At 45.7% G+C, this 26309-nt stretch overlaps 1 protein-coding gene and 1 long non-coding RNA gene across 4 annotated transcripts in view; one reads left to right on the plus strand and one right to left on the minus strand.

The window, feature by feature from the left end:
* Nucleotides 1-7745: 7745 nt before the first annotated feature.
* On the minus strand, nt 7746-15074 carry LOC118239590. Its single transcript, XR_004772153.1, has 2 exons — nt 14147-15074; nt 7746-7953 (listed from the first exon to the last, which is right to left on the minus strand). It is a non-coding gene; the product is annotated as an uncharacterized LOC118239590 (long non-coding RNA).
* A 160-nt stretch (nt 15075-15234) lies between these two features.
* The window catches only part of Adarb1 (adenosine deaminase RNA specific B1), a 124632-nt gene continuing 113557 nt past the window's right edge, over nt 15235-26309 (plus strand). For all 3 annotated transcript variants that reach the window (XM_027394293.2, XM_027394297.2, XM_035450983.1), the window contains exon 1: nt 15235-15385. The gene's annotated coding sequence lies outside the window, so the exon portion shown is untranslated. The remainder of the gene's footprint in view (nt 15386-26309) is intronic.

Consider the following 26309-nt stretch of genomic DNA (forward strand, 5'->3'; position numbering starts at 1 on the left):
CATGTGTGTGTGTGTGTGATGCTCAGTGATCTTTTGGCTTTTCCCATATGAAACTGAAGGAAATGGTCAAGCTGTCCCTCCGTGTCACACTGGTAGTTGGCACTGGATTACATGCTGAAAACTCTGAAACACAGCCAGGAAAAATTAAAGGCAACCTAAGTCATTGGGGAGTGCAGTGGTATCTGTGTCCGTTTTCCTCCAATGTTCATGTGTTGCAATCTTAATCCCCAAGGTGGTAGAATTAGGAGCCTGGGTCTGGGAAGGAGATTTGAACTTGAGGATGGAGCCGTCATGATTAGAGTTAATGGATCTATGGAAGAGACCACAGAGAGCCCACATCTTCTTTCTACTGTATAAGGGCACATCAGGAAATCCTCTGTGAATCAGAAAACAGGCAGTCACTAGACACCAGGTCTGCAGCCACGTTGTTCTTAGACCTCAGGTTCCTGAACTGAGAGGAGCTCATTTCTATCTGTCTATCACTCCTGCATTGCAGTCTCGAACTCGCACCTCTCCACAGCAGTGAGGCTCTGGGTGGGTAGCCAAGCAGAGAAAGATCCTGACTGTGAATCTGGGCTATCTTCAGGGCTTGTTCCTGAATGTAAGGTTGGTTTAACATTTGAACTTCAGGTGACTTGATTCAGTATTTTAATAGAACAAAGCAGAAACATCCTGACATCATTCCAAAGGCAGAAGAAAAACTATAAAAGTATTTATGGGGTAGGGGAGACCTCTTAGGAAACTGAGGATAGAAGAGCCTTCCTTTATCTCCTAGGGGATGTCTTCATTTAAAAAAACAACAACCCACATCATAGTAACCATGAATGAACAGACTGAGAGAGAAATATACTAAGGTCCCGGACTGGAAGACTCAACAGTAGCAGTGTCAAGTTCAGCCTTCCTGAAAAGGCTACAAATCTAATTGTCCTAACCAAAATCCCAGTAGGACCCTTTGTAGACACTGTCCACTGGAACAAGAGCTAATGAAATAGAGAGGCCTCTGGGCAATCCTGACAGGCCTAAAGATTTAGCAGTTTCATTTGCGTGAGGATATAGGACTCAAGGCAGTGTAGTGTTGCTGTGAGGAGAAACAGATCAATGGGACAGAATGGGGAGTCCAGGAATAGACCGATGGCTGTGAGGAATCCGAAGGATGGCTTCCCTTGGCTGGAGGCCTGACTTGAATGGAGTTTTCTGGGGTAACAGCTGCTCTAGCTCTAGAATGGGGTTCTGATTCCAGTTTCTGTTTGTCAGACATTACCCAACTGACTTTAGTCTCCTGTGTTTACTGTTTGTAAGTTGCATGTTAATGGCATGAATTAGCAATGGGTGAGAAGAGGGTCTAGCAATGGGGTGAATGGGTATTGCTGAGAGCCAGGATTGGACTGAGGAGCTGTGGGGAGAGAGCGGCTGTAACTCTGAGCTCGGCTACTCTCTAGGAACAGGTTTCCTCGTAGAGCTCAGGATCTCTTGTTTCATAGAACACGAGGTTGACATGCTGCCGGGCGTTTCCTCTTTTAGCAGCATGGCAGGGATTTGAACCACCCATTCCTGGTTCCCTGCATCCCCAGCCCTAAGGTGATGGTGGCTGAACTGGGACACCCCTACCTTCCCTACTCTTGAATCTTGCTGAAGTTCTGATTATTAACTTCATCACAAGAACCCATGTCCCTGCCAGTGTCTACCTCATATTCAGCAGTCCATATAAGGAGGGGTACCCCTTCCCCCACCAACCCTTCCTTTTTTTCTCTTCCCTCCACCAACACCCACCTACCTACCCAGCATGTAGCAGGTTCTGGAACTGGAGGTCTGGGCCCTCATGGAGGGGCTTCCTTAGCAGAGTAGTGGGCACACCTGACACCCTTATTCAAGTCCACCTATGGGATACTGGCAATTAGGGCCCAAGAAAGCCATCTGTGTGGTGTACTCAGGCAGCTGCCACTTGGAAGATGGGGAGAGGTTCACAGAGCTCCCTGTCAGCACAGACCAAATGCAACGAAGATATTACCAGACAGTCAAGGAAGGAAATCTGCTTTTCCATTTTGGGAAATAGTCAAAGATTTTATATTCCCACCAAAAATAGAAGTGGAATTCTTGAAAGCAAAAATAGGTGGGCTGATGTATGTATGTATGGGACTCAAACAGATATGCACAGACTGTAAATGCTCTCATCTCTCTGGAATGTGGCCCTGGAACCAGTGAGCCAGAGGGAAGCTGGCCCTAGTCCTGGGCCTGCACACTGTGCTGCGCTGTGGCTCTCTAGGCAGGCCTGGCTGTCCTCTCCTTGCCATGGGGAATTCTGGGGGCTCCTCCTCACTCCCACCTGTGATGTGACATCGAATCAAGTGGGACTCTCCCTTGCACAGTCTTGTTAAAGTTCTGCTTAGTAACTCTAATGCATGTTCCCATAGTGGTCGGCATTGGACAGGTGGAGCTATTTGCCCCTTTAGATCCAAGTCTTTTGAGCACCAGCTGACACATCCCACCTCAGGTAAGAAGAGCCCCTGGGACCCAGCTGAGGTTGAAAGAATGACTTTCATTTAGAAGTCTGGTTTGATGTTTAGATTTTATTTTTATCTGCTTTGTTTAAAATAGATGACTTCTCTTTGAGACAATTGTAACTTTTCTGATGAGAAATCTGAAACCAGAGGAAGAACTCATGTCCAGTGAGTGACCTATTTTCACCACATCCAGAGCTACCTGCAATGATTTCATAGAAAATGGGGCTTGACAGCTCTCTCCTAGGCCTAACCACAGCATCATCAGGGTACAGCGAATGGGCAGGCAGTGATTGGCAGCCAGTCCACAGTACGTCCAGTTGTAGCTCCAAGGGTTCTCCATTACTCTCATGCCTCCCCAGTAGCCCATGAAGCAAGACTCTGGGTGGGTAGCCAAACAGAGAAGTTCCTGAGGGGAATTCTAGGCTATCTCCAAGGGTAGTCCCAAATTGGCTTATTCCTGAATGCAAGGTTGGCTTAACATTTGAACTTCAGTAATAGCTGGACCTGAGTAGACTAAAGGCACTTCTAAAAATAGATCATTATCTTTTTTTTTATTTTGAAATAGGGTTTCTCTGTGTAGCTCTGGCTGTCCTGGAACTTGCATGGTAGACTGGCCTTGAACTCAGAGATCTGCCTGCCTCTGCCTCCCGAGTGCTGAGATTAAAGGTGTGCACCACCACTGACTAGCAGAGCATTATCTTTTATTTCTTACATATGTTAAGTATCTCCACAGAAATTTGTGAGAGCAATTGAAGAATATTTAAATGAATGCAGAGATACACGTGAGTGATCTGGACAGTGGTAGTGCACACCTTTAATCCCAGCACTCGAGAGGCAGAGGCAGGTGGATCTCTGTGAGTTTGACACCAGCCTGGTCTACCAAGCAAGTTCCTGGACAGACAGGGCTACACAAAGAAACTCTGTCTTGAAAGCAGAAAAGGAGAGGAAAGAGATAATCATGAATTGGCACCTTTAACAGTCTGAGAATATTCATTCTTTAAAAATTGACATATAACTAAAAGGTGATTTTTGGGGGCAGCACTAGAGTTTGAACCTAGAGACAAAGCATGCCTTAGGTTCTACAGAGGCATGTCAGAGTCTCTAGGACTGTAATTATTGAGGGAAGTGGTCCACAATGTGGGTGCTGGGGTTGGAACCCTGGGTCCTCTGGATGAGTAGCCAGTGTTCTTCAGTGCTGAGCCATCACTCTGGCTGGCTTTCTAATATTTAACTAATGTTTTTTAAAAAGATTTATTTATATGTATGAGTGTTTTACTTGCATGTATATCTGTGTACCACATGCATGCTTGGGACCTGTGTAGGTGTAAAGAGGGTATCAGATCCTGTGAGAATGGAATTACAGATGGTTGTGAGCTTCCATGTAAACCTGAGTCTTCTGTAAGAGTAGCCAGTGCTCCAAAAATAGACAGGTAGACCAATGGAATAGAGTTGAAAACCCTGATATTAACCCACACACCTACGAACACCTGATTTTTGACAAACAATCCAAATATATACGCTGGAACAAAGAGAACATCTTCAACAAATGGTGCTGGCATAACTGGATGCAGACATGTAGAAGACTGCAGATAGACCCAAGCCTTTCACCCTGCACAAAACCTAAGTCAAAATGGATCAAAGACCTCACCATAAACTCAGCCACACTGAACCTACTAGAAGATAAAGTGGGAAATACCCTTGAATTAATCGGTACAGGAGACCGATTCCTGAACATAACTCCAGTAGCACAGACACTGAGATCAACAATTAATAAATGGGACCTCCTGAAACTGAGAAACTTCTGTAAGGCAAAGGACATAGTCAGCAAGACAAAACGACAGCCCACAGACTGGGAAAAGATATTCACCAACCCCACATCTGACAGAGGGCTGATCTCCAAAATATACAAAGAACTCAAGAAGCTATTCTCCAAAACACCAAACAATCCAATTAAAAAATGGGGTACAGAACTAAATAGACAATTCTCAATAGAGGAATCTAAAATGGCTGAAAGACACATAAGAAAGTGTTCAACATCCTTAGCCATCAAGGAAATGCAAATCAAAGCAACTCTGAGATACCATCTTACTCCTGTCAGAATGGCTAAAATCAAAAAACACCAATGACAGTTTATGCTGGAGAGGATGTGGAGAAAGGGGAACACCCCTCCACTGCTGATGGGAGTGCAACTTGTACAGCCACTTTGGAAATCTGTATGGCGACTCCTCAAGAAAATGGGAATGAGTCTACCACAAGATCCAGCAATTCCACTCCTAGGCATATACCCAAAAGAAGCACATTCCTATAACAAGGACATCTGTTCAACCATGTTCATAGTAGCATTATTTGAAATATCCAGAAACTGGAAACAGCCTAGATGCCCCTCAACCGAAGAATGGATACAGAAAATGTGGTACATTTACACAATGGAGTACTACTCAGCGGAAAAAAAAATGGAATCTTGAAATTTTCAGGGAAATGGATGGAACTAGAAGAAACCACTCTGAGCGAGGTAACCCAATCACAAAAAGACAAACATGATATGTACTCACTCACATGTGGATTTTAGACATAGAGTAAGGGATTACCATCCTACAATTCACACTGCCAGAGAAACTAGTAAACAAAGAAGACCCTAAAAGAGACAAACTTTGTCCGCTGGAGAAGGGGAAAGGGTCACCATCCCCTGAGCAAATTGAGAACATGGGAAGAGGGGGAGGAAGCTACGAGAGTGAGAAGGGAAGAAAAGGAAGGATGCAGAGGTCATGAGGAAGCAGAAATTTTGAGTCAGGTGTAGATTCAAAGAAAGGACATATGACAGGTAGGATTTTAGTGGGGGGGGTGGTAGAGGAGGAAGAGAGGGAGAAGGGAACTGGGATCATCATGTAATTCAATCTTGTTTGTAATTCAAATATATAAAAAATAAAAAAAATAAAATGACAATTAGATGCTGGAAAAAAAATGAGTAGCCAGTGCTCTTAACTACCCAGCCTCTTCTGGACCCTAATTTTAAAATTTTGATACAGTCTAAGTTGCCCATTCTGGCCTTAAAATAATTTAGACAGGCCTTGATTGCAATCCTCCTGCATCAGCCTCCTAAGCATCTGGAATTACAGGCTTGTCCATCAGACCTGGTGATGTCAGTGGAATTCTAACAAAAATTCTAGCAGGCCATTTGATGAACCTGAAGGACCATTAAAAACAAACAAACCCTGTGGGGCTGGACATAGTGATCCCAGTCCTGGGGTGAGGGAGGCAGACTGGCACATGTTCAAAATCAGCGTAGGCGAAAGCAAATTCCAGGTCAACCAGAGGTACAGAGTTAGACTCCATCTCAAAACAAGCTAAGTCCTCAGAAAATATAAAATACCAACAACAGCCAAGAAAATGTTTAAAAAGAAAAACTAGATGGAGATGCTGTAGTCAAAACATTTACTCTAAACCTCGATGTTTAAGGAAGCAAGTATTGGTAGAGAGACAGACCGGTGACCACACCCAAGAAAAGGAGCCTTGGTGGGGAGGGATGGAGCTGCAACCACTGCCACCTATGGCCCTTGATTTGCTATGAAGGTACCAAATGCAATAAATGATGGGCTAACTGAACACTCAGGAGCGACAGGCTGAATCTGAACTACCTCACACAGTGCGGAGAAAGAGTTGCAGGCAGATTACTGCTGTGAAGTCGAAGATGGTAAGAACACATCAAGAAGCTAATAGTGTCATATCTTTATGACCACACAAGTAGCTGAGACACAAAAGATGCTAACCACAAGGAAAAGGACAGATAAATTGGACCACATTGAAATTAAGAACTATTTATCAGAGGCCATTAAGAGTATGAAAAAAAGCAAGCCAGAGAGTGAGAGAAGATATTTATAACACACACACAACTTGCAAGAGTCTGTGTCCAGGTAGACAAAGAATGGAGTAGGAGGGAAAAGCAAGCCCGTAGCCATTCACCACGAAGTGTCCACATGTGGAAGGAGAGTCAGCATATCAACATGCTCAGCCCATGACCGTCAGAAAAGTAGGTGCAGCAGACCATGGGCCGATCACAGTGCAACAAACAGTGGCCAGAAGTCTGCTTTTTTTTTTTTTTTTTTTAATGGTAGAAAACATGTGGGAAATTGGCACTGCCTGTGAAAGCAGTGAGGGTTCCTGCTTCTTGTGTTTCAAAGATGGAGCATGCAAATGCATGTCTAGAGGCCTGGGCAGAGCATTCATAGAAGGATGAGACAAAGTAGCAAAACAGGCGGCAGATGGAGCCTCCTCAGTAGCAGCTGAACATTGTGGAAATTTAATGTGATGTGGCTACAGGGTAACAAAAAGGTGTTGTTGTACTAGGGAAGGTGACTCACAGGAATAAATGCCAGAATCAAGGCCCAGAAGAGCATTTATTGTGTGGTTCCACTCATGTAAGAGTAAAAAGGACATCGCTAATCCGTGGGCAAGGTTATCTTGGGGACACAGAGGCAGGGGTGCTGGGAAGGACACACTGGATCCTGGAGTGGAGCTCGTGTCTGCTTCTTGCCTTTGGTAGTTTTCACAGGTGTGTACATCTCAGGCTAATTTATCAACACATGTATTCTATTCTGTATTTTATGTCTCAATAAGAATGTACAAAAGCTACACAGACTGCACTTTCTATAGCGCTATCTGTAGCCTGTGTGTGCACAGTAGTTTGCATAGAACAGTTGTGTTGAACCCTGAAGTTCTAGGTTAAAACCACTGATGGGGACCACACACATACTGTGGTCTGTGTCCCAAGAGGCTTTACACACCAACTGAGAATCTACTGTCCCTTAGGCCAACTTGAGAACACCATAGGGCGGTGGTGGCACATGCCTTTATAAACTCTGAGCACTTGTGAAGCAGAGGCAGGCAGCTCTCTGTGCATTCGAGGCCAGCCTGGAGCCAGGACAGGCTCCAAAGCAATACAGAGAAACCCTGTCTTGAAAAACAAAAACGAAACAAAACAACAACCAAAATCCAAGGCTCTCTCTGGTTGCCAGTTATTTTGTGTCTCAAGAAAGACTGCTAACATAGTAACTAAAGTAATTAAAAAAGATCAGGGTGGTGGTACATGCCTTTAATCTCAGCATTCATGAATCAGACGCAGGTCAGTCTCTGTGATTTCCAGGCTAGCCTTTTCTACCTAGTGAGTTCCAGGCCAATCAGGTCTACAAAGTGAGACCTTGTCCTAAAAACAAACAGACAAAAACAATAAACAAATCGAAATCTTCCTGTCTGTTCAGGTCCTTTATTTTAAAGTAGTGTAAAAAGCCAAACTTTGCATCTAATTTAAAAACAGCAACATCATTCCTTGTTTTAAACCACTGCTTTTCTCAGTTTGCTTTTCTTACAGAGAATCTGTGGTGTCTGTTAGGTCACTGTTTGGCGATGCAGGTTCCTTGCAGTGATAGTCCTTTAGTTTGCGAAGCAGTGTCTTACTCTGGCAGGAATGTAAAAAAAAAAATGATAAAAAGCCAACAGTTTAAGACAGATGGATAAAATAGAAAAACAGATGCTTTACAAAAGGAAAAGTATGTAAACTTGTCCAACCTCATCAATGATAGAGAAATGCAAAATACTGATTCTTATGCATAGTATAAAGTTTGTTTCTGATTCCATTTTGCCTCACGTGGACAAATGTCCTAGTATCACTTATTGGTCAGCTTTTCACCACTGGCCTGTAACACCTTGTCATATATCAATGTATGTGTGTGCCTATTTTCTTTGGTCACTATGTCCACTCTTACACAGAGACCTTTACTGTAACTGAGTAGTAGTACACTGTGCTAGTGGAAGTGCAAATCCTTGACCTTCTTTTCTTCTTCTTCTTCTTCTTCTTCTTCTTCTTCTTCTTTTTTTTTTTTTGCAGATTTTTTATTTGAATTTGAAACAGGATTGCTTTACATGACAATCCCAGTTCCCTCTGCCTCTCCTCCTCCCCTACCCCCCCCCAACTAAAACCCTACCTATCACATATCCTTTCTGCTCCCCCTGGATGGTGAGGCCTTCCATAGGGTGTCATCAGAGTCTATCGTATCTTTGGGATAGGGCCTAGGCCCACCCCCGTGTGTCTTGGCTCAGGGAGTATTCCTCTATGTGGAATAGGCTCCCAAAGTCATACCTATGCTAGGGATTAGGACTGAACTACTACAGGATTGACTTTATTTTCTTAGGAAGTGCACTGGCTATTCTAGAGCCTCAGCCTCCCATTATATAGCTTAGGTTTGGTCAAGCTGCATGGAACCCATGGTAGAACATTTAGAAGGATCCCTGTGACTCTGATAGTGACATCTGCTTGGCCATTAACACAATCCGTGGCTATACATTTAGTTGCTCTTTCATTGACTTTTAAAAGTGTTTTTTTCTTTTCAAAGATCATATAATGTTTAGGCTTATTCTTTTTTTAAGATTCTATCTATCTATCTATCTATCTAGTATACAATCTTCTGCCTGCATGCAGGCAGACAGCACCAGATCTCATTCAAGGCGATTGTGAGCCACCATGTGGTTGCTGGGAATTGAACTCAGGACCTCAGGAAGAACAGTCAGTGCACTTAACCACTGAGCCATCTCTCCAGCCCAGGCTTATTCTTAATTCATACTTTTATAGTTACTATAAAGTGATGTTTTTCTAAATTATCTATTTGCTTGGGTTGGTGCTAGAAAGATGGCTTAGTGGATAAAAGCAATTGCTGCTCTTGCAGAGGACTGGAGTTTAGTTCCCAGCATCTTCCTGGGTCACTCACAACTTTCTTATACAGGTGCTGCGCTCATGTGTGAATATCCACACAGAGACAGACATATAAGCAAATTAAACTTTAAAAATCAGATTTACTTTTTTTCAGTTTTTTTTGAGACAGGGCTTCTCTGTGTAGCCCTGGCTGTCCTGAAACTTGCTCTGTAGACCAGGCTGGGCCCAAACTCAGAGATCCAACTGCCTCTGTCTTCTGAGTGTTGGAATTAAAGGTGTGTGCCACCACTGCCTGGCTAAATTTACTATTTTGTTTTGTGCGTGTTTTGCCTGCATGTATGTATGTTCATCACGTGCATGTGAAGGTCAGGAGAGGGCATTGGATTCCCTGGAACTGGAATTAAAAATGTTTGTGGGGGGCCGGAAAGATGGCTCAGAGGTTAAGAGCACCAACTGCTTTTCCAGAGGTCCTGAGTTCAATTCCCAGCAACCACATGGTGGCTCACAACCATCCGTTATGAGATCTGGTGCTGTCTTCTGGTGTGCAGACATACATGGAAGCAGAATGTTATATACATAATAAATAAATAAATTCTAAAAAAAAAAAAAGGCTTGTGACCCACCATGCGGGTGCAGGGACTCAAACCCTGGTCTTCTGCAAGAGCAACAGGTACTCTTAGCCACTAAGCCATCTCTCCAGCCCCCTAAAATTAAATCTTAAATTACATGCTTGCTGCTGATTCATAGAAAATCATTTTTGGGTGGTGCATGACAACTTTAAACTCTGTAATCATGTCTTTTCATTAATTTACTTGTAGATTAAAACTTCTGCATTACGTGTCTATATCCATTTCGTCTTTATGTATTTCATTCCATGTCTGTCTTGCTGGGTTGACCAGACTGTGGTAGTTGCAGTTTTGGGAAAAATAACATTGTTATCTTTTGTCTAATTCAGAGACTATTCTTGGCATCTTGAGTTTGTTTCAGGTGTTTTCATAGACAGCTTTGGCGATGGTTTGTCGATGGTTCATCTCGGTTGTCAGTTAGGATGGGAATCAACTCAGTGGGTGTGTAATGTCATTTCTTGGAAGGATTTGAGGGAGAAAGATCTTTCTCAAGTGTGGGCACCTTCTAGTGGCAGTCCAGATATAAGGGGGTCAGAGGGAAAAGCTATTGCTTTTTGACCGGCTACCTTTGCTCCTTGAGATGTTGCTGTTGCTATCCTTTGCTTTGATCAGAGCCCAGCTTCTTCTTCTGCCTTCCAATGTGGACTTAAGACCAGTGGCTCTCTGGGAATCCTTCAAGCCTTCAGTGCCAAATTGAGACCTCTGGGGCATACAGTCTCATCTAGCAGGTCATCAGACTCTCCAGTGTGCAACCAGTCATTGTTGGACTACTCAGTGTGTGGTGTGTAAGTCAATCTCATAATTTGCCTTTGTAATTACCTTGGTTTGGTTTTGCTCATTTTAACATAATCTAGAATTGGTTGGAAAGAGGGAATCTTAATAGAAGAATTATCACAACCAGACTGGCCTGAGGGCATGTATGTGGGGCATTATCAAGATTACTAATTGATATAGGAAGGTCCACCCCACTGTCAGAGGTACCATCCCTAGGCAGAGGGTCCTGGGCTGTGTAAAAATGGAAGCTGTTCAGAAACATGGAGAAAGCCAGTAAGCAGCATTCCACCATGGTTTCCGCTTTAGTGCCTGCCCTGATTTCCCTTAGTGATGGACTGCATGCCTGGAAGTATAAGCTGAAATAAATCCTTTCTTCCCCCAAGCTGCATTTGCCCATGGTGTTTGTCCTAACCACAAGAAGCAAACCCAGACAGTAATACATATTTATTCTATCAGTTTGTTCCTTTAGTGCAGTGGTTCTTAGCCTTCCCAATGCTGTGACACTGTAATACAGTTCCTTATGTTGTGGTGACCCCCAATTATAAAAGTATTTTCATTGCTACTCCATAACTGTAATTTTGCTACTGTTGTGAATTGCAATGTACATCTCTGTTTTTCTGGATGACCTTAGGTGATCCCTGTGACAGGGTCATTTGGGGTTGTGACCCACAGGTTGAGAATTGCAGCTTTAGAGAATCCTAATATAGTCTTCCTCAGACTGAGAAAGCTTTCTTCTTCTATTCTTACTTTCCAAAGAGTAGTTCTCCAAATAGAAACGATGCTGGATTTTATTAAAAGTTTTTTATTCCCCCCTTTTGATATAGGGTTTCATTCTGTGGCCCAGGCTATCCTCAGCTTTGCAGTGATCCTCCTGCCTCAGCCTGCTTAGTGCTAGGATTGCAGGCCTGATCCACCAAAGTTGTCTTCTCAAAAATCCCTTTCTACAGCTACTGAGATTATCATACAATGCTGCCCCATGTTTTATTGTGATTAGTAAATGTAAAAGTGCTAACACAAAGTCATGTTCTTAGAAGGGAACTATTACTTGAACATGACATTGTTTCTTTATTTGTGCCTGGAGTTTGGTTTGCTGAGTTCTGTAATCATTTTGGATTTTATTAGTGAAGTTATTCTATACTTTGTCAGTCCTTAGGTTTTGAGGTCAGAGTGTGAGTCAGTGGTAGAATGTTCCATGGGTCCCAGGGTTTGATCTCCAGCTCCACAAAAATAAAACTTAAGAAAATGGGCCATGAGATTTGAAGTTTTCCCTTTGTAGCTAATAGTGTCCCCAATACACTGCTGAATCTTCAAGGTCACTATAACCTCCTGTTTTCAAGTCCAAGCGGTTTTCATCTTCTTTTCTATTGGCTCCTGTCTCTGGGGTCCTCCTTTGTACTAGCTTCTCTTTTCTCCTCTCTGCACTCTCTTTAGGTGGTGGCTGACCTCTTCCACTTCCTTGGGTCTTAAATGGATGGCCTCATTCTGATCCTGGTCTCTTGTGTGTTGCTACCTACCTCCACGGCAGTGTAATTTGAGCATCTGACAGACTTGCACACTCAACAGAGCCCATGAGGACCTTGGATTCTATCTCCCCCCTGCTGCAACACAGACCACCATCTCCTCCGCAGCATCTGGCAGTCCTTCTAAGTTCTTACCCCCCCCCCGCCCCCCGCTTCAGGCTGCGGCATCAATCTATTCTTCTTAGTCTTTCTGAGATCTATGTCCCCAAATGACTTTTTCTAGTCCCCGCTGACCTCTCTACATCTAACCTGGGACCCTGTGTTAGCACTAAAGCTGGTACCCATCAGCCAGCATTCCTTACTACTGCTGCTCCCTTTGCTTGCTTTCTTCCCGAGAAGCCCACATACTTTGAAGGTGTGATGGTGGCTGACCTAACTCCCACTATAAAGGTAGATCTTACTTGGCTCTTAAAGAAGGTGTCTTTAATATAAAGGGCCAGATGATGAACATTTTAAGCCTTGTAGACCACATAAGCCTGTTACATATTTTCACTCCCCATGACAATGTAAAATTGTAAAATTATTTCTTAGGCTGTGAAGTGTACAAAAGCAGGCTGCAGATCTGTTTATCCCCTGCGGCTTAATCGCTTAGTATATTGCACCTCCTGGAAGTTGAGGGAGGGTGTAAGATCTAACGGGGCCAATCTGGGTGACTCTGCAGGAATATGGGCAGTTATTTTCCTAATTCCTGGGGTGAAACACACTCTTCCCTCCACCTTGGGCATTCTCATCACCATCTCTACTCATGCTAAAGGAGTAGCTCAAATACCACAGGCTTCCCGTTTCTTCCAATAGACTGCAATTCCAGGACCCCATAACTCATATTTATATCCATTATGGTTCCTAAGACTCCACCATCAAGCCTTTGTAGTCATCAGTGATGGACCAGGTGGATACACGTCTCTCCTGTAGATGGAAGGTGAACAGTCTGTGCAGTCTCATGGCTATGTGGCATAGTGGGTTTGCACAGTTCAGGCCCAACATACATGTTCCTTACACTGGAGTATCTCCTAGTTATGCTATTACCAGGCATCCTGACAGGATCTACTTCTAGACTATGAAAGTGAAGATGTCTTGTAGGGAGAGACCTTACTAGGTACCTATAGCGCTGACTACACCCGTTTGGGCGTGGCCACTGGTGTGTGCGGGTTGTGTGGGATATAGGCCTAGGGAGAGGAAGTGTGCATCTCTCTTGGGGTTCCGGTCGGGTCTCAGAGAGCGGCTGAGACTGGACGCTCAGAGCACTGACCTTGGGTTATCGGTTTCTCATGTAAGTGATTTCTCTCTAATAAAATAACCTGTGACATCTCTACCCCATGTATGGTAATCTCCATCTGATGTCTACAATGTCTTCCTAATCAGCAGACCCACCCATGTACACGATACCATCAGACACCTGAGAGGTCACCAGAATGCCACTTTCTTGCCTCTGTTTATGTGCCCTGTTATCTTCACTGCGAGCTAGTTTTTTTTTTTTGGCAGTATACACAGCAAATAGACTATCCTAGCTCCTTCTGGAGGAGACTGGCACAGTTCTGTTTTTGCTGTAACAGTCCACAATGAACCAACGGTCTGTCAAAGTGGTGGCCTCTGATTGAACATACTTCCTACGTCTACGTCTGTCTCTCGTATTTACTTGTGCCAGGCCCAGCCTCTTCAAGTTAGTCCGTGAGTCACAGGGAAAACAGGTGATGTGTGCAGTGGCTGGAAAGGCCCTGTGTGTTGGAGCTTGCTCTCTTGTGGGTAGACCACAGCCATTATAAGAAGCAACATGAGCCAGACACTAACAGCGGGCAACACATGGTTTATGGGGGGAGAGATCAGCCATGAAGCAGAGATGAATCAAACCAGCTCAACACAGCATAAGCTGCTGTTCTCCAGGTTCACCAACCAGGCCTGTTTAAGTTATTAAGTTCTGGGATAGTTTGGTACCCAGAAACAGACACGCTGTCCTTGTGCACAACTTTGCATGTTAAGGTTGAAGTCCTAGTAGGCATTCCAAGAGTGATGATTTCTACTTACTTGTCAACAAGAGCCCGTGTGCCCAGCCTTTAGGAAGGCTGCAGAACCCACTGGAGGGCTGGTCCGAGGGACAGGTTCTTCTGTTATGTCAAGTGATGGGAGCAAACGTTGACCCGCTTGCAGCACTACTGCGGCCAGTTTTCGTTTCAGATTCTGGACTTCTTCAGGTCCCATTCTGGCATAGCACCCTAGGGTGAGATCCCCGGGCTGAGAGGCCATACAGACTGCGGATCACATCCTAGCAGTACTTAATCTGCACTCATCTTTTACTAGTCTTTTTTTTTTTTTTAATTTTTAAACAAACGAGGAATGAGCGAGTAAATGAGATGTCTGGGATGCCCAAGAAGTGGCAGAACCTGAACTTGACCCTGGGGTCTAAGCTAAAAACCTACCACCGTTGCTAGTTCCTTGGACTCTCCCAGTGACCAACACTAGACACATTGCCTCACAAAACCATGTCCCTGGGCCTCTGCCTACTCATTCTCAGCGTCTACGGAGGGTGGGTGTGACCAGGGCCATCTCTCAAAAGTAGAGGAAGGCCCAGGGATGATGATTCCTGAGGGATTCCGTGGTACCACGCACAAGATGCAGTGGGTCTTCAAGAGGGGCAGTCACAGTGGCGCTTCAACGGCTCCTCTGAGAGGAGCCTCCTCCGAAGCCCAGTTCCCAGCTTCCACACGATCTCTAGGGTCCCACCTGTCCCCTCAGCTCCCATCGGAGGCTCCCGCTCTCTCGGAGGCCCCCTCCTTGAGAGTTCGAGAACCCCCCCCTCCCCCCGTCGATCTTCCCATTGCGTGACCGAGGCTCCCTTCCCCTTCGAGTCTCCCTGGCGACGCGAGATCTGTTTTGGTTCTAACCGCTAGCCCTCGCGGTTCTCGCGGTGGAGGACAAGCGGGGACGCCCAGTCGGGGCAGGAGGCTCGGGCGGGAGGGCGGGCGAGCGGGCGGGCGGGCGCGCGCACGCCGGCCGGCGTCGGGCGCTGACTCCACCCCTGCCGGTGCGCGCGCGCGCGGGCTGCGGCGGCAGGGGCGGGGCGAGCAGAGGGGGCGGAGCCGCCGGCGCTGGGCTGAGCAGAGGCTGAGGCAGCGGCAGCGGCTGAGGCTGTGGCAGCGGCTGAGGCTGAGGCTGAGGCTGAGGCGGCGGCGGCGAGGGGCTCCTGGCCGGGCCGCGGGGCCAGCCGAGCCCGGCGCAGCGTCCAGAGCCAGCCGGCCGCAGCCGGCGGGCGCAGCGTGACCCTAGGTAAGGCGGCGGGGACGCGTGCGGCCGCGTTTATGTAAGCGCGGGGCAGGTGGCTGAGGCCGCGCAGCGCCGGCGGGTGCGGACCTGACCACCGACCCCGGACCCTACAGACCCGGGGCCCGCGGCGGGCTGCGGGTGGCTGGCACATCCCGGGCGGTGCGGGGAGAGGGCGGGCCGCGTCCTCTCGGATGCGCTGCGCTGCGCTGCGCTGCGGGAGGAGGCTGCGCCCAAGACGGCCGGTTCGCTCCTGGAGGCGCCGCGTCCGCGTGGGATGCGCTGCGCAGCGGTGAGCCGAGAGTGCGCCTCGGACAGGAGGAGGCTGTGCCTGCCGAGGGGGACCCTGTCCTCCAGGGAGGGGACCTGTGCCCATCGGAGAGGAGGCTGCGCCCGGGGAGGTGAACCGTGTGCCGGGCCGAGGGGACCTGTGTCCCGGAGAGAGGGGATCCTGTACCCCGGGAGGAGACCTTTGGCCCGCAGAGGGGAGGCTGCGCCCTGAAAGGGAGACCCTGTGCCCCGCCAGGGGCAAGCTGAGCCCCGGGATGGAGATCTTGTATCCTAGAGAGAGGACCTGTTCCCAGCAGAAGGGAGGCTGCTCCCGGGGAGGAGACACCTTGTGTCACTCTGAAGCTGCGCCCGGGGATGGGGACCCTGTGCCCTGCAGAAGGGACCATGTGCTTGGCAGAGGGGAGGCTGCGTCCAGAGAGTGGATCTTGTGTCCTGCAAGAGGGGACCTGTGCTGAGCAGAAGGGAGGCTGAGCCCGGGGGTGGGAACCCTGTGCTCCGAGGAGAGGAAGATGTACCAGGGGATGGGGACTTGGTGCCCTGCAGAAGGGACCATGTGCTTGGCAGAGGGGAGACTGCGCCCAGTGGAGGGGGACCGAGTGCCCCGCAGAGGTGAGAATGCGTCACAGGGAGGGAACCCTGTCACCTGCAGATGGTACTCGGTACTCCGAGGAGGGAGACCCTAACCCTATGCCCCTCACAGGGGAGGCTGTGCCCTGTGGAGAACACCTTGTGTCCTGCAGAGGAGGCTCTGCGCTTCCAGGGTGTAGACACCGTGACCTGGGTAAAGGAGGCTTCTTTTTGGTGGTCCGTGCCCCTCCCGAGGGCTCGGAGTCCACATGGGGCACCGTGCGTGCGCCTGGGTGACGAAGTTCCGAGTGCCCCGATTGCCCGACATCTGCTGCTGTGGGAGCCATCTGGGACATTAGGGGCTGGAGGTGAATTTTGACGCGCTCGCATAGGTGGTAGGAAAATCACTGTGTGGTGACTGTGTGTGAGAGAAGGTGTCCGATGGGGATGAGGACGCTAGACTGTAGTGGTACTGGAGTTGCCTGCCGGCGACCAGGAATGTATTTCGTTCTGGGTTTATTCAGGGAGTATCAGCACCGTTGTGTCTGGTTGGACGTTACTGTTTTTAGTTATCAGGTTTAGGTTGTCACTTCTGATGGGTTGTCACATCTTTTCCCTTCTTTTGAAAACCATTGCTGCATTCTATTCTGGAAGTATAATGAAAAGTGGCCTGATAGCAACTTGCTTTTTTACTGTAATTGTAGTTTTTTTTTTTTCCTGAGGTTAGAAATAATGTATTAACCCTCTTTGTACCTTTGAAAGGAAGCTGCATTTTGCAAAACTGTTTTTGTTTCAAGAGCAGTTTCTAAAAGCCAGCTGTTTCTTCCTTTCTTGGGGATGAAACTTCTTTACCCTCTTTGCTTGAGAAGGTTCCCTGGAGGGGGGGGGGGAAGGAGGCAGAAGGTTGGTTAGTACAACTCCTTTTGGAAGGACGGAATTAATGGCCCCTTGGTACAGGTTCCTTTAAGGGGCAGATTCACAGCATGCGCACCCCACAACAGGGGCTTGATAAATATTGGATGAGACACACTGGGCTGGGTGCTGTGATCCCACAGCAGTGGAGAGGTGGAATTCACAGGCTTTGAAAGGAATGTGTTCTCCATGCCTGTTAGATGTCAAGGGGTTTCAGAAACTGGGCACATTCAGTTGCTTCTGCATCGGCTGTGAAGCTCTGCTTGGAAGGATCCAAGGAGACCTTCCTGCAAGGACAATGGTGAAGAGAGAATTTAATGACGTATATCTTCCATGATGTGTTCATTCAATCATTGCTGGTAGGCCAAGGCAAGAAATAACATCATCCTGAAAACACATCTTGGCTCATAGGCAAACCCACTTCTTTGTGAATTTATATGCTGTAAAGCATTTAGACTGTTTTAGAAAGTTTGGAATTAAAAAAAAACAAAACATTTAAACAGTCTTGTCCTGTAAATGAACAGTTTCCAAGTGGTCATGTGCTAGATACAGGCACAGTACAAAAACCCACTGACGTTTGCCTTATTAATCACTTTAATAGCACTAACATTTTGAGATAAAATTATAATATTTGCAAAAGTATAAAACTTTAGCTTTTAGGTTTAAAAGCTTAAGTGTACATATGATACATTCAGGAAGGCACACAATTCATGTGTACCTAATACATCCAAAAGGCACAACAGAATAGGCTCAACTTCATTTCTATCTATACCCCACCACTCACCTATATAATATATATGTCTATGTAAACTTATATATAAATTTTTTATATAGTTTTTTTCTGGTACTGGGGAGTGAGTGAACCAAGAGCCTGACACATGCTAAGCAAGTGCTTTACCACTCAGTATATCTCAGCCTTGAGAAAAGGTCTCACTAAATTGCCTAAACTGACCTTGAACTCACTCTCTATGTAGCTCAGGTAGGCCTTGAGTTTTCAGTTCTTCTGTTATAGGCTCCCCAGTATCTGGAATTATGTCAGCTTTTAAATTAATAGTGTTTTAAAGTTTCCATTAACAGTGTAACAGCAGGGTTCTTATTTATACCTGGGCACAAGGAAGACCTGATCATAGTTTTTTAATCCCAAATTCCTTTATCAGTAGGTTGTATTTAAGAACTGGATTTTATTGCATTGATTGCTGTAATTATCCATGTAAATGCATAGGACCAGAGAATATTGTTTAAGTAACTAGGATATTATCTAGAAACAACTTTTAGAGATTGTAGTCAGTGAAGTTATACAAACATCAGGGAAATGATCAAAGTTAGTATGAAAGCTTGAAGAGGTTCAGTTCTACTGGAAAACTCGATGGCTTTCTGTGTCACTTTCTAACATAAGAATTTCCAAAGTCTATAGTTTGTGAGGGAAATGGTTAGGCTTAAAACCCTTATTTAATATGTTCATAGTATATGACATAGAATAAATAACTAGCAACAATTTCACTTAAAAAGTATCTACTAAGCGGGGTGGTGGTGGCACATGCATTTAATCCCAGCACTCCGGAGGCAGAGGTAGGCAGATCTCTGTGAGTTCGAGGCCAGTCTGGTCTACAAAGCTACATAGAGAAACCCTGTCTTGAAAGACAAAAGAACAAACAAACAGAAAATTATCTACTAAATCAGTGGTTCTCAACCTTCCTAATGCTGCAACACCCATGTTGTGGTGACCCCCCCCAACCATAAAATTATTTTTGTTGCTACTTCATAACTTTAATTTTGCTAGTTATTAGTTGTAATGTAAATATATGATATGCAGGATATCCAATATGTGTCCCCTGTGAAAGGGTCGGCTCCAAAGGGGTCATGACCCACAGGTTGAGAACTACTGCACTAGATTAATTAAGATTTCTTCCTTATTCCTTAGTGACTGTCTTTCTCAAGGAATAGATGAAGAAGGAGCCGTAACCAGACCAACAGAAATCTTTACCTTGCCTTCCACTGTGTTAGGATCATTAAAATCAAGTTGTTGATGCTTTCTTTTAAACAATTAGATAATACTGCCTATTCTATATATATGTGGTGCTCCAGGAGTATGTATGCCAGTGACTTTGCTTTCAGGCATGATGAGTTGAGTTCAGATGAAGCAGGAAGGAAATGAAAGTAGCTTACAGGTGCCTGGTAAATGTTGAAGAACGGAGTGGAAGCTGTTGGCTCTAGATCAGTGATTTTCTAACTGGATGCTGTTTATTCTCGTTGGTGGTTCCTGTGCTGCAGGTCACTGTCTGAGTGAACCTGATGAGGCTAGTCCTGCTCACCTAGTGTTCTCATTATGGGAACAGTGGAATGGTAAGCAAGAGTAGACTAATGCCTGTGCACCATGAAGGGCAAAGGAAGAAGGGGTAGGTGAGATAGAATAGCTATCCAAGGAGTGTGGGCATGTGTTTGGCAACAGTCTGATGCAGCCTTCCAGGCAGAGGAGACTCTCGGGTAAAGGCCTTGACATGTGTTGTTAACATCAGGGAGCCATTGTGGTCAGAAAGGGAGGGAGAATGTCAGGAAATGAGGCTGGAGAGGTGGGGAGGGCTGCTTCTTGCTGGAGTATAGAGGCTGTGGTTAGGGATTTAAATTTTAATCCCAGAATGATGGGAGGTCTTAGGAGGGCTGGCCTGCCTGCTCTTCCCCCTCCCCCCTTCCCTTTTAGAGAGTTTTGAACATGATAGGGAAGGACATGATCTGGTTTATCTTTCAAAAGAATCATTCTGGCTTGTGGATTTCTAGGAGCTTGTCATGTGCCTAGGCTGTTCCACATACTTGATATCTGTAGGCTCAAGCAGCTGACAGCCCAAAAGGTGGACATTATTACTGCTCAGCGTTTCTATTCATTTGTTTTATTTTTATGTGCGAGTGTAAGACAATGTGGAAGTCAGAGGGTGACTTCTCAGATTGTCTGTCCTGTGAGCAAGCACCTCTACCTGCCTAACTGTCTTTCCAGCTTCTTACTGTTATTCCTACGTTACAGACAGAGCTGTCAAAGTGGGGAACTGTGAGGTGCTTGTTCAAGGTCACATGGCCAGTGGCACAGACAGATCCTCTATAGTGTGCTGCATCCCCCTCACTCCACTGATGCAGGCAGGAGTGACAGTGGAGACCAGTGAGGAGGCCCTGGGTTTCAGAAGCCCAGGCGTCAGGTTAGGGCCCCAGCAAGGAGAGGTGGGTTCATCACCGTGTAAGAGGCTTTGTTTGTGAGGTGCACCATTGTTTTTTATATTCCTGACAGAGGAAGATGTGCCAATTAGAGGATGGCAACACTTTCTTACCACTTAGCATTCATTTACACTCATTGAAAGGACTGACTTTGAGCATAGACTATTACAGTGCTTTTGTGCTTTCATAAAAAAGGATACTGAAATAATATAATCACAAGACATTGTATAGAATTGAGTCTTCTGACTTTTAGCTTGGGGTAGTGCCATGCTGGTGGAGTAGGAAGCCTGGGAAGGTTGTATGTTTAAGGTAGGTATTAGGACTTGAGATTTGGAAAATGAAGCCTGAGACCTTGCTCAGCAATCATACCACACACTAGCCTGGGGGTCAATGTACCACTGCTTAGCTATTTAATTTTTCTGTGCTTCGGTTTTTTTATCCTTAGTTCAGGGAGAATAAAATTTGTGTCTTGACCAGGTGTGGTGGTGCATACCTTTAATCCCAGTATGAAGGAGGCAGTTTGGGGCCAGACAGGACTACATAGTGAGATCCTATCTCAACAAACAACAAGAAGAAGAAGAAAAAGAAAGAAAGAAGGAAGGAAAGAAAAAAACAAGCATCTCGACATGCTGAGCTAATGAAGAAGGCCTAGAATAGTACCTGGCTAGCAGTATTTAAGAGAGTTTGCTTAGCTTATTGTTTTTATGATTAGTCATCTGAACGAGATTTGGATAGACATGGAAATTCAAGGACAAGCTCAGGAAAAGGTTGGGCTAGATATGCAAGTTTAGGTGTCTTTTGAGTGCAGCTGCTGTTTGCTGCCATAGGCTGGGCAGTGAATGCGGATGCAGAAGGCAGAGGTGGGTACTGGTCGGGATTTTTGGCAAGGAGTCTACAGGGGAGGGGAACTAGACTGTACTGCTGAAGTAGGGGCTACAGAGGAAGAAGAAGAGGAGGAGGAGGAGGAGGAAGAGAAGGAGGAGGAGGAAGAGGAGGAGGAAGAAAGGCAAGCAGCAGGAAGGTCCAGTGGCGGGAATCCAGTGATCAGGTACTTTTCAGTCTTAGGGGTCTAGAAAATATTCCCTTGGATTTGATGAGAGGCAGGACATCAGTGACTTTGGTTGAGTTTTGTAGCAGTGGGGAGAAGAGACTTTTGAGACATTAAATGTGGATGACTCTCTAAGGAAGTTTTGGTTAAAGAAGAGCAGACTGATAGAACTCAAAATGGGGACGATGGTCTGGGCTCTGGTGTGTCTTGTTTCAGATTGTGATGGTAGCATGTTCTTGACCTGATTGTAATGAACATTGCAGGAAGCATGTCCTTAAAAAAGTACCAGGGGCTGAAGGAGAGATGACTGTTCTGCCATAGCACAGAGACAGCTACTGCATCTGCAACCTCCAGTTCATTCAAGAGTATTTCAAAGACATGCTAGCCTGGATTAGGAAGAACAGCATAGGACCTAGAATACCGTTCTTACAAGAAAACATGTGGTCTTTTTATGGAGAGCCTTATATGAAATGGAATTTTTTAAATTAAAAAAGTCCCCTTGTCTTTAAAGTGTCTTCCATGGAAGGAGAGCTAACATCCTTATCTACCAGGTGTAGCTCTGATGAGAGGACCTGGCATCTGAAAGATCTAAAAGAAATACCAACTTGCATTTGGAATGTCCCCCCACCCCGGAGGAAGGAGGGCAGTGGGGCTGTGTGTCAGTGGAGGGCAAGAGGACCTTTCCTGTGCCAGAAGGTGAAAAGACAGTTGGGGAACACCTGCTTGGTAGAGCTGTAGAGAGAGCTGTGTTGTATAGTCACGCACCGCTGTCCCTCAGCCGAAGGGACCGTATCACTGTCTAGTTGGAGATTTGAAGGTGGGGCTGGAGGGACAGGTGGAGTAGGCAGTGCGGGTGTCTAAAGTAGGGTTAAAGCTTTCACATAATGTAGAGTCAGAGTTGGAGAGGTGGTGAAAGACAGAAGACAGGGGCCTTTTCTTGGTGGTGGGTACCGGATTGGGCTCAGGAAGCGGAGAGACGAAACAGAAAGCACCAATTCAGACTCAGTTTTTCCTACTGTCCCCTCATGACATCATCCTCAGAGGATGGCGAGATTTCACTGTGCAAGCAATCAGCTCTGCACCAGACATCAGCAGTGTCCTCTGATCCTGTCCAATTGGATACTGTCTGCCTGGAGCATGACAGATCCCTAGGCTCAGGACTCTTGTCTTTAAGATGACCTCCACATCAGGTGCAGTTTTTTTGTCTGGACCTCTGGAACTTCTGACTGACAAGTCAGGGTTCTCACAACCCCTCCCCAGAGTGGCTCCCAGAAGGGAACCAGTTTTTTGAAGCACATAAACACATAACCTCTGAAGAAGTAGCAGGCGTGTTCTGAAGGGCACTGCACGCACGAAGAAGCTTTGACCCTGTGGCACTTGTAGCATGTGGGTGAGTTCTTGTTCAGCTTCCCATGAGATGCTACACACTGAGCTGTCCAAAACTCCCAGCCATGTCTTGTTGCCACTATCTCCTTTCTCTGATGCCTGTTCATGGTGTAGGTCACTCTGAAAGCCTGTGTGGGAGCCCAACTGGGTCTGTCTGGTCAGCCTTCTTTGTCCTCCACTCTTTAAAAATATTTATTTTATTTTATTTTTTGAGATTTCATGCATTCTGTTGTTTCTTTGCTTTTTTGAGACAGGGTCTCACTGTGTAGTTCAGGCTGGTCTTGAACTCACAGAGATACACTTGCCTCAGCCTCCTGAATGTTGGGATTAAAGGCGTGCACCACCATGCTAGTTAGGGTTACTACTGTTATGATAAAACAACATGACCGAAAGTAACTTGGGGAGGAAAGGGTTTATTTGACTTAAACCTCCATATCACCATTTGTCACTGAAGGAAGTCAGGACAAGAACTCTTTAATCCTAGCACTTGGGAAGTAGAAATGGGCAGATCTCTGAGTTTGAGGCCAACCTGGTCTACGCAGTGAATTCCAGGACAGCCAGGGCTGGACAGAGAGAGGGGAGAAGGGAGAAGAGGGTCTCCACGTGTGTGCAGTCCCTTAAGAGCCTTCCTGAGTCACCTTAGACTTCCCCTCACCACGCCCTCAAGGTCGTTTGGTCGGTCGTGTCCAGGCACACCTGTCCCAGCTACTAGGAGGCAGGGCTACAGTGTCTCCCTACAGAACTCAAATAGGGCAGGAACCTGGAGGTAGGAGCTGATGTAGATAGAGGCCACCGAGGGGTGCTGTTTACTGGCTTGCTCCCCATGGCTTGCTCAGCCTGCTTTCTTTTTCTTTTTTTTTTTTTAAATTTAATTAATTTATTTTATATATAGCGTTCTGTCTGCATATATGCCTAAAGGCAAGAAGGGGGTGCCAGATCTCATTAAAGATGGTTGTGATCTTGTCAGTCAGAAGTTCCAGAGGTCCAGACAAAAAAACTGCGCCTGACGTGGTCATCTTAAAGACAGATCTCATTAAAGCCACTATGTGGTTGCTGGGAATTGAACCCAAGACCTCTGGAAGAACAGCCAGTGCTCTTAACCACTGAGCTCTTAACCACCATTTCTCCAACCCCTTAGCCTGGTTTTTTATAGAACCTAGGACCACCAGCCCAGGGATGGTACCACCCACAATGACTTTAGTTTGTGTCAAGTTGACATAAAGTTAGCCAGCACAACCACCATGTCTGTCTCATATGTATTTTGATAATATTCACCCCAACTCTTTCTTCTGGCTTCTCCCAGATACCTCCTACCTCCCTATCCTCAACTCTTCCAACTTTTTGCCTACCCCCTTTAAATAATCTACTGAGTTCAGTTTGTGCTGATCACATATTGGTAGGTATGGGACCATTCACTGGAGTGTGGTTGACCTACTAGGGCCCCACCCTAAAATAGCAAACCAACTTGTCTTTCCCTGCCCCAGAAGCCATTAACTGTCGATGGCTTTTCAGTTAGGAGAGACTCATTCCCTCTCTGTTTTACATTTCTTTTCTTTTCTTTTCTTTTCTTTTCTTTCTTTCTTTCTTTCTTTCTTTCTTTTTTTTTTTTTTTTTTTGAGACAGGGTTTCTCTGTGTAGCTTTGGAGCCTATCCTGGCACTCGCTCTGTAGACCAGGCTGGCCTCGAACTCACAGAGATCCGCCTGCCTCTGCCTCCCGAGTGCTGGGATTAAAGGCATGTGCCACCAATGCCCGGCTTTTTGTTGTTGTTGTTGTTCTTTTATTTATTTTTATGATTAGTATATGTGTGTGTGTACGCGTGCATGGGCCTCTGAATGCCACACACGTTAGAGATGAGGATGACTTTGGGAGTTAGTTCTCTCATTTCACCATGGGTTCTTTGGATTGAACTCATCAAGGTTGTGTAGCAAGTGCTTTCACCCTCTGGGCCTTCTTGCTAGGCACTTATTGACTTCTTTGTGTAGCGTTCTGTCTTTTATTCTGAAATGGGTCTTATTTGTTGCCAGAAACAGTAGGTCAAGGAACTGTTAGGGAAGCTCTTGAACCTCTGAGTGGTGATACTGAAGACCAGAAGAGTCTTCAATGACAGGCATTTTGCATCAGATTACCTACTAGTATATGATGTGTAGTATTTATTTGTACTTACATAGTCTTTGAAATACATCGCATATTGTCATAAGTCACAAACTCTCTAACTTTTAAATTGGTAGAACTGATATGCTCTAGGAGATCAGATCATTGCACTTGGGTCAGTTACTCCTTACAGCAGTCCCTTGTAGGAGATCCCATGGCTGATACTATTCAGATCAGTCATGAAACTAATGTAAAGAGGCTCAGTGACTTCTTGGGAGAGTTGGATATTATTTAGTTAAAAGTTACTAAGCTCTTACTGTGTGCCATGCTTGTTTAATCTTGTTTGATCCTCATGCTGATCTTGGGAGGACACTGTTATGTGGGGTGGCCACCACCCCTTTTCATTGCTGAGAACTTGCTGCCTGGCCAATCTCCTTTCCCCACTATGTGTCCTTTCAGTTCGCTCTTGACTAGCAGCCAAGTATGAGCTCTTAATACAAGGCGCATCACATCACTCTCCTGCTTGAAACCCTGTACCTGTTCCATCTCAGCAGTCCCTTCTGTCTTCTACCCCAGTCTGCCCTTAGTCTTTAGCCAGCTCTTACATATTTTTGCACACACATTCATATGTATGTGCTCTGTTACGCCTTTGATTATCATCTGCCTGTAACCCCTTACTCTCTCCTTTCACCCACAAGTGACTACCTGGCAGGAATGGAAGCCCCTGGAAGGCAGGACTGGTGTTCTATATGTCCTGAGGCCTAGAACAATGGCTGGCAGATGGCAGGTACTTTTAAATCCTTGCTGAATGGGGGAGTGACTTTTTCTTATTCTTTCTGTAGGTGGTAAGTGATAGAGCTTGAATTGAGGAAATTGTCTGCCTCGGCAAATGCATGCTTTTCTGCCTTACACACTGCCCCCCACACCCTACTGTACTTGCTGAATCAGTCATGTAGTTATGCCCATATGTCTGTGTTATCTCCAGACTTCCTTGCTTTTCTTTGTAGAATAGAAACATTTACAAAACATTCAAAATTGTTATAAAATCACAAGGTATAATATAGTAAATTAATCTGTTGAAAACAGGGTGCTTACATCCTGAAAAAAAAAATTCTCCCTCCACAACATCGTCTTACACTCTTGGGTGGCATGCGGTTGAAATGCATTCCCTTAAGTGATAACAGCATTTGAAAGTTGGATGCTCTGGGAGGTTTCAAAAAAAAAAAAGAAAGAAACAGCCAGGCAGAATGAAAAATCTATGTGATTCAACTGTGGAGGCTTACAGGAATTAAAAATTGGAGAACGTGTAGCTTATCAGCTGCTTGGTTGAAAACCAAGTAGGAGAATGCTCCAGAATTTAGGGGCTCGTGGGGAATAATCCCAGCTTGATTCTGAATCTATCTCAGCTTCCTTGAATGTGAAATGAAGATAC

Source organism: Cricetulus griseus (genome assembly GCF_003668045.3).
Source record: "Cricetulus griseus strain 17A/GY chromosome 1 unlocalized genomic scaffold, alternate assembly CriGri-PICRH-1.0 chr1_0, whole genome shotgun sequence".
NCBI lineage: Eukaryota > Metazoa > Chordata > Mammalia > Rodentia > Cricetidae > Cricetulus > Cricetulus griseus.